The following is an 8,010-nucleotide window of genomic DNA, read 5'->3' as shown; positions in this document are numbered from 1 at the left end:
GTCTGATTCTGGCAGCTTTCGGAACAATGCAGAAATGAACTAAAAATGACAAGGAAAATGATTGCTTCTACGGAAGTACATGAAAACCAATGAAAACTGATAAAAGGTAGAAAGAGAAAGATCTATTTAGTATTTATTTACATTTGTATGTTTGTTTTTGTTTATATATATATATATATATATATATATAAATAAATATATATATATATATATATATATATATATATATATATATATGCATATTTACTCACTGAATACAGATTTCAAAAGGCACAATTATTTGACAGTTTGACGATCAACACTATTTTGTCACTCAGGGAGGCTAAACTATGCTGCTCTAAATGTGAGGCATTAGTCGGTTGCTCCCATAAAATTTTTTGTTAATCAAAGAAGAAATTTTTCAGCTATTTTTGGTCTGATTTTGGCAGTTGTCGGAACAAGGAAACATAAATTGACAAAAATGACAAGAACGATAGTTGTGTCTGCGGAAGCATAAGAAAACCAAGCAATATTTTCCAAAAAGATACCTAGAGAAAAGTCTAAAAATAAATATATATGTATATATATATATATATATATATATATATATATATCAATATATTTCATTCATCTTTGTAATATATTTCATAATAAATATATATTTCACAATTTTTTATTCAATGTTTACCAGTGGTTTCCAAATTCAGTTTTCTGGCCACTTTATGAACCTATGATAAAATAAAATTATAGATTTTGATTTTTTTCTATTTATTTTTTGGTTGTGAAATTAGAAAATCAAGTAAAATTTTGCTATGATAAAACACAAAGAACAAAATTTCGGACCAGTAGGAAATGATCATTATTGCATCTAATGAGGGAAAACATAATTGCTTCTCTTTAATGATTTTTCAGATGATAACAACAAAAACATTTCATTAAAGAAAGAGAAAATTTAACTCATACAAAACTGTTGCATTCAACAAATCATTCGAAATATGCTTGATTCAAGATACAATTCATTGATTGAGTTTTTTTCTCTAACATTCAATTTGCGTCGTTGCAACCACTGAATACGCCAAGTTCAAACCGGATCATGTTAAAAAAAATATTTTATTGGAACATCACAAGGAACTTCAATCTTCAAAGTTGATGATCGCAAATGATCATCGTTGTCTCTTAGATGTCTCACTGTATTTGTTTGGCTAAACATTTGACATGATCGATTTGACGTGATGATAATTTTAATGCAAAAATCCACTTGCAATCACTTCTCTCAATTGCAATCACAGGAGAAGCGAGAGCTCTAAATGAAGGATATTGCTGTCCTAATTTTTGTATACAGCACTTCTTTTGGGATTGTGATAAATTTTGGAAAGTACGAGATAATCTTGAAAGTTTTGATCATTAAGATTTTTTTTCTGTGGCCAAATCCAGTTCGGTTCGACAGGAAACAAATACTACAAGATAAGGAAAAAATTTATCAAGCATATTTAAATGGGCTTGGTAAACGGCTCTTAAATTTGATAAAAAAGGATCAAGGATCTGCTCAATCAAGTGCCATATATTCCACAGCGTATAATTTTTGTTGTTTTTCAACAAAACAAACACTTTGGATGTTTTTTCGCAAAAATCTTTTTCTTAATCATAGAAAAAATTTTTAGTTATAGGTAGTCTTATTCTGGCAGCTGTCTGAACCGTGCAAATATAATATGAAAACATTACAAGCAAGATAAATTTGTCAACGGAAGTAAAGGAAAATTAATGAAAAACAGGTAAATAGGGAAATATATATATATATATATATATATATATATATATATATATATACTTATTTAGCCACTGATTGCAGATGTTAAAAGGCACATTTGTTTGAAATTTTGAAGTTCAACACTGTATCATTTTTCAAAGAGATTAAACTATGCTGCTCCGAATGTAAGGCATTAGTCGGTTGCGCTTATATGAAAATAGAACTAAATTTCTCGACTACTTTTCTCCAGCTATTGACACAGTTTCCAAGGTAACCAAATATCTCCTGATTTAGGTTTTGGTTTTATCTTAACTTCTATGAACTTAAGATAAAACGCATTCGTAATTTTTGGTCGTTTTTCAATTAAATTTTGGTTGTAAAATGAGAAAGTCGAGTAAAATGTTGCTAGGAAGAAAGTAAATAGAACAACATCTTTGGCAAGCATAGATGGCTATGATTGCGTGAAAGGTGGTAAAATTAATTTTGTCTATCACATGAGTTTCTGATGACAACAACAAAAACGTTTTCTTATTGGAAAAAATTGAATTTAACTCATACACAACTGTTGCATTCAATGAACCATTCAAAATCTTTTTGTTTCAAGATACTTTTCAATAGTACGTTTTTTTATTCTAGCGTACAGTTTGCGTCGCTTCAGCCCATGAATAAGCCAGGCGGAAACCAGATCAGCTAAAAAAATAGAGAGAAACCGACAAGAACCAGGCAAAGTGGGAAGTTCAAAGATTATTTCCAGCGGATTTCTAGAAAATGTTTTCTTAGGAAAACTACATGAAACTGATCAGCTTCGACCTTCACTCCTGATAATCACAAACGATCATTGATATCTCTTAGACTTATTACTTTGTCTACTGTGCGTTTGTTTAATCATTTGACATGAGTGATTTGATATGATCTTTTTGAAGCAAAAAAGTCAACTTGCAATAATTTCTCACAGGAGAAGCGAGAGCTCTCAATGATGGTCATGGCTTTACATGTTTTTTTTGTACAGAGTCCCAGGTTTGAAACTGCGATAATTATTTAGCAATTCCAAGATAACTTTGAAAGATTTGCTGAATAAGATTTTCAGGTTCTGCTGCCAAGTTCAGCACGACAAGAAAAAAATACTACAAGCTAAGGGAAAAAATTTCACAAACAAATTCAAATCGGCATGGTAAGCGGTTCTAAAATTTGATAAAAACGTTCAGGGTCTAATCGACCAGAGGAATTAAATACTTATAGACATATTTAGCCAACAGAATACAGATGTCAAAAGGCTCATTCGGCTGAAAGGTTGAAGATCAACAGTATATAATTATTGAAGGAGATGAAACTATGCTGCTCTGAATATATTGAAGGAGATGAAACTATGCTGCTCTGAATATGAGGCATAAGCCGGTTGCTCTTATATGGGAGAAGAACTTCAATTTTTGACTATTTTTCTCAAGCAAGTAACGTAATTTTTAATGTAGAATTTACCAATGGTCTCCTTATACAGTTATTAGGCCTGTTTATGAACTTAAGATTGTAATTTAATGCAATTGTAATTTTTGATAGTTTCTTATTTAAATTTCGGTTTTAAAATTAAAGATTCAAGTGAAATCTTGCGAGGAAAATTTACATATAACAAAATCGGTGGCAAGCAAGAGATGGCATTGGTTGCGTCAAATGTGGGAAAATAGAAAATGCGTTTGACTTTTGATGACTTTTACTTGACTTTCCTATGACAACCACAAAAAGTTTCAGAACGTTGTAGGTTTACTTGACTTTAACTTGTCATCAGTCAAAGAGAACTGACAAATTTTGAGCTTCTCTAAATGTGTTTTGTTATCCAGAGCAGGCAAAAAAATAAGGCCAGGTGTCCAAATGTGTAGACAAGAACAGTTTTCATCTCTTCACCTATCTTTTGATCTGAACCACAACATAAAAACAAGATTCGGTACATCCGAAATAATGAATTGAACAAATTACAGGATTGATGACAGATGAAATGAACTAATTGAAATCCAGTTCAAACATGCGGACAGTTATCAAATTTGGACAATAATGTTTTCATAAGGCCATATGAAATTCTCAGCTCTGGTCTAAAAAATGGAAACGTTGAAAAAGTGAGCATTGAAATTCATTTCCAATTGATTTCCATTACCAGTCACTCAAAATTAAAATAATTGTATGGATCTGATTTATATAGCAGACTAACATTTTTCTTGTGGTCTCGGGAAAACGAACTAATGTGGTCTGCGGATATAAAAAAATTCAAGCAGTTGAAAATTGATACCGAGGGATGGCACTTCCTTCAATTGTTTTGCGAAAAGAGAAAAATTGTGGAAACATGTGTTAACAGTTTTCACATTTTGACGCAACAGAATCACATTTTTTGGCGTTTCGCGAAGTCTGGAGGGTTGCACACAACAATACACAGATTTGCCTTAATATCCAGAAAATTAAAAACTGCAATGTGTACATAGATGGTTTTTTAAAAAATATAATCAATCAGAGACAATAAATAATGTTTGGGAAAAACTCGTGTGATTCATGCAATTTGGAGATTCATTTCAACAATGTAGAATTACAAAAGCATTTTTCGTTTCCGTGAATTCTGAAACCCGACTGCAATCCCGGAATTAAACGTTTAGAGCCGTTCTAGGCACCTCTCTTGGCACTTTTCTTGGCACCGACTCACTTGCAAATTCTGTTCAACAAATTTGACATCATCAAAAAATTTTAAAGCAAAAGTTGCCCCAATTTGATGTTTTGCTTCCGTTATCAGTCCGCTGGGAGATACCACGCACGGACAATAAAATTTCAAAAGTAATGGAAGCTGATTGAGTTGACCCAATGACCAAATTGGGAGACACCATGAAAAAGTCAGGACTTCTTCAACTTCGAAAATCGGAAATCTGAGCTTCCAGTTTTTTCAGATGTAAATAGTCCTAGTAAGTAACTCAAAAAGGAGTCAGTTTTTATGATCGATCTGCATACGTTCACAATTATGCCTGAAGTTGCGTCTCAACCGTGCTCATTAAGAGTAAAACAAGAGCAGCTCTTTATAATCCAAATTTGGACAATTAACTTTCCATATATGATGTGCAGTTTGTAGATATCCTCAAAAACAAGTGACATTTAAAATTATTAACTTGGTAATCTTGGCAAGCAGTATGAAAAATTTTATTGGCAACAACACCTGGGATGCGCCATCGCATCTTGATGGCTAGTAGATTGTTCAAAAATTTACAACATTTTAAAAGGTTACGAAATGAAATACATTTTGCTGCCAATTTTTTTGCAAATACAACACTGTTAAATTTTCTGGCCGAAAAAATCAATCTTTGAGGTTACTAAATAAGGGTTATAAAATGCTTTATGGCAATCAGCAAAGAAGAAATTTTCTGTCGGAGTTCTTTTGGTTTCTTCCGTTGTGGATACGCACACAGACAATGCCTCATAGATTCTCATGAAAAAAATTTTTTTGAGAAAAATTAAATTTGATTAAAAACGAACGTTCATTTTTTCCGAAATATTTGGTTTTGGACAATAAACCTAATTTTTGAGCACTTCATTAGCTTTATCTCCTTTATACCAAAATGAGCTAAAACTGTGAACCTTCCTGAAGGAAATTGAATCAGTCAAGCAAATGAGCCCTCGTTTTCATTTAAAATTTTGGAAGAAAAAAACGCCCAATTGTCATATCGATTGTGCATCTGAGAATATTCTATGTTTTTTAAATAACCAGTTGATAGAAAATTAAACTGGTATTCGAACACTTGATATGCACTTTATATATATATATATATATATATATATATATATATATATAATTCATGGCTGAAATTTACATGGAAACTTGAATGATATAACGCTTAACAAATACGAAAGCTTTTGTGTAAAAAAAAGAAATTTAAAATCAATTGATTGCAGATTTGAAGAACAACGTCAGTCACAAAAACTACATAAAAATTAATGCTCTAGGAAAAAGAAATATTGAGCGGCAAAAATACTGCTCTGTCCTATATGTGAGGTTTTTGTTCCGTTTTAGCTTTATCTAAAAATTTCAATTATCAAATGTAGTGGTTGCCTCAGTTTTTTGACCTAACAAATGAATTTAGCAATTAAAAAAGTGACAGTGATTGAAATTAAAAATTTTCAATCATCGAAAGCTGATTGATACAAAAAAATTTGCTATATATGAAAAACAAGGTATACATAGTCAGTTGAACCAAGATAAAAAAAACAACATTAGTAAAAAATAATCAGCAACTGTAGAACTGCATCAGAGCATTAATCAAAAAGAAGGTACTATTTATCGTCTTAAAAATTGGTGACTGCATATGTTGTTAGTTCAAAATTGCAGATTTTGAAATTATCTGTAAAATATCAAAAATTTACAACATTTTAAAAGGTTACGAAATGAAATACATTTTGCTGCCAATTTTTTTGCAAATACAACACTGTTAAATTTTCTGGCCGAAAAAATCAATCTTTGAGGTTACTAAATAAGGGTTATAAAATGCTTTATGGCAATCAGCAAAGAAGAAATTTTCTGTCGGAGTTCTTTTGGTTTCTTCCGTTGTGGATACGCACACAGACAATGCCTCATAGATTCTCATGAAAAAAATTTTTTTGAGAAAAATTGAATTTGAATAAAAACGAACGTTCATTTTTTCCAAAATATTTGGTTTTGGACAATAAACCTAATTTTTGAGCACTTCATTAGCTTTATCTCCTTTATACCAAAATGAGCTAAAACTGTGAACCTCCCTGAAGGAAATTGAATCAGTCAAGCAAATGAGCCCTCGTTTTCATTTAAAATTTTGGAAGAAAAAAACGCCCAATTGTCACATCGATTGTGCATCTGAGAATATTCTATGTTTTTTAAATAACCAGTTGATAGAAAATTAAACTGGTATTCGAACACTTGATATGCACTTTATATATATATATATATATATATATATATATATATATATATAATTCATGGCTGAAATTTACATGGAAACTTGAATGATATAACGCTTAACAAATACGAAAGCTTTTGTGTAAAAAAAAGAAATTTAAAATCAATTGATTGCAGATTTGAAGAACAACGTCAGTCACAAAAACTACATAAAAATTAATGCTCTAGGAAAAAGAAATATTGAGCGGCAAAAATACTGCTCTGTCCTATATGTGAGGTTTTGTTCCGTTTTAGCTTTATCTAAAAATTTCAATTATCAAATGTAGTGGTTGCCTCAGTTTTTCGACCTAACAAATGAATTTAGCAATTAAAAAAGTGACAGTGATTGAAATTAAAAATTTTCAATCATCGAAAGCTGATTGATACAAAAAAATTTGCTATATATGAAAAACAAGGTATACATAGTCAGTTGAACCAAGATAAAAAAAACAACATTAGTAAAAAATAATCAGCAACTGTAGAACTGCATCAGAGCATTAATCAAAAAGAAGGTACTATTTATCGTCTTAAAAATTGGTGACTGCATATGTTGTTAGTTCAAAATTGCAGATTTTGAAATTATCTGTAAAATATCATATTGACAAAAAACTATAATTTTCAATTCTAGAAAAAAAAGTTTGGTCTGATTCTGGCAAAGTTTTGCAAACATAACGAAGAAAAAATGACGACTAAGATAATTCTGTATAAAAAAGTCAAAATTCATATTCAGACTAATATTCCCAGTTTCTGATGTAAGTTTAAACAATGATCTCCTAATTTCTATTCCTCGTTTCTAATTAATTTTTGGTTGTAAAAAAAGAGAGATTCAAGTGAACCCTTGCTAGGATAATGTACATAAAACAAAATCTGCGGCCAGAAAGAGACTGGCTGGAATGCGTCAGCTGTGGGAAAAAATCGAGTTTGCCTTTTTGATGACCTTCATACGACTTTAATATGACAACAACAAAAACATCCTATAACGGAAAATAACGGAATTTAACTCAAACAAAACAGTTGCATTAAATGAGCCATTAAAAAACTTCTTCTTGATTCAAGATATTTGTCATTTGTAATTTTTTTGCGCTCAGTTTGCGTCATATCGGCCACTGAAGACGCCACACTGAAATCCGATAAGCTAGAAATATAGCGTCCGACCTTCAAGAGCCAGCCGAAGTAGGAAGTTCTAATAAAATTTCAAGCAAATTTGTAGAAAAGTTTTACACAGGAATATCACAAAAAAATTGAACAGGTCCAATCTTCAAAATTGATTATCACAAACAATCATCAGTATCGACTGTAGTGATCGCCTCCATTATTTGAACCAAGCAAACGAACTTAAAAAATGAAAAAAATG

The sequence above is a fragment of the Convolutriloba macropyga genome, chromosome 2, assembly GCF_964194025.1.
Source record: "Convolutriloba macropyga chromosome 2, txConMacr16.3, whole genome shotgun sequence".
Lineage (NCBI taxonomy): Eukaryota > Metazoa > Xenacoelomorpha > Acoela > Convolutidae > Convolutriloba > Convolutriloba macropyga.
The sequence above is the reverse complement of the archived record's forward strand: the minus strand, read 5'-3'. Positions refer to the sequence as shown.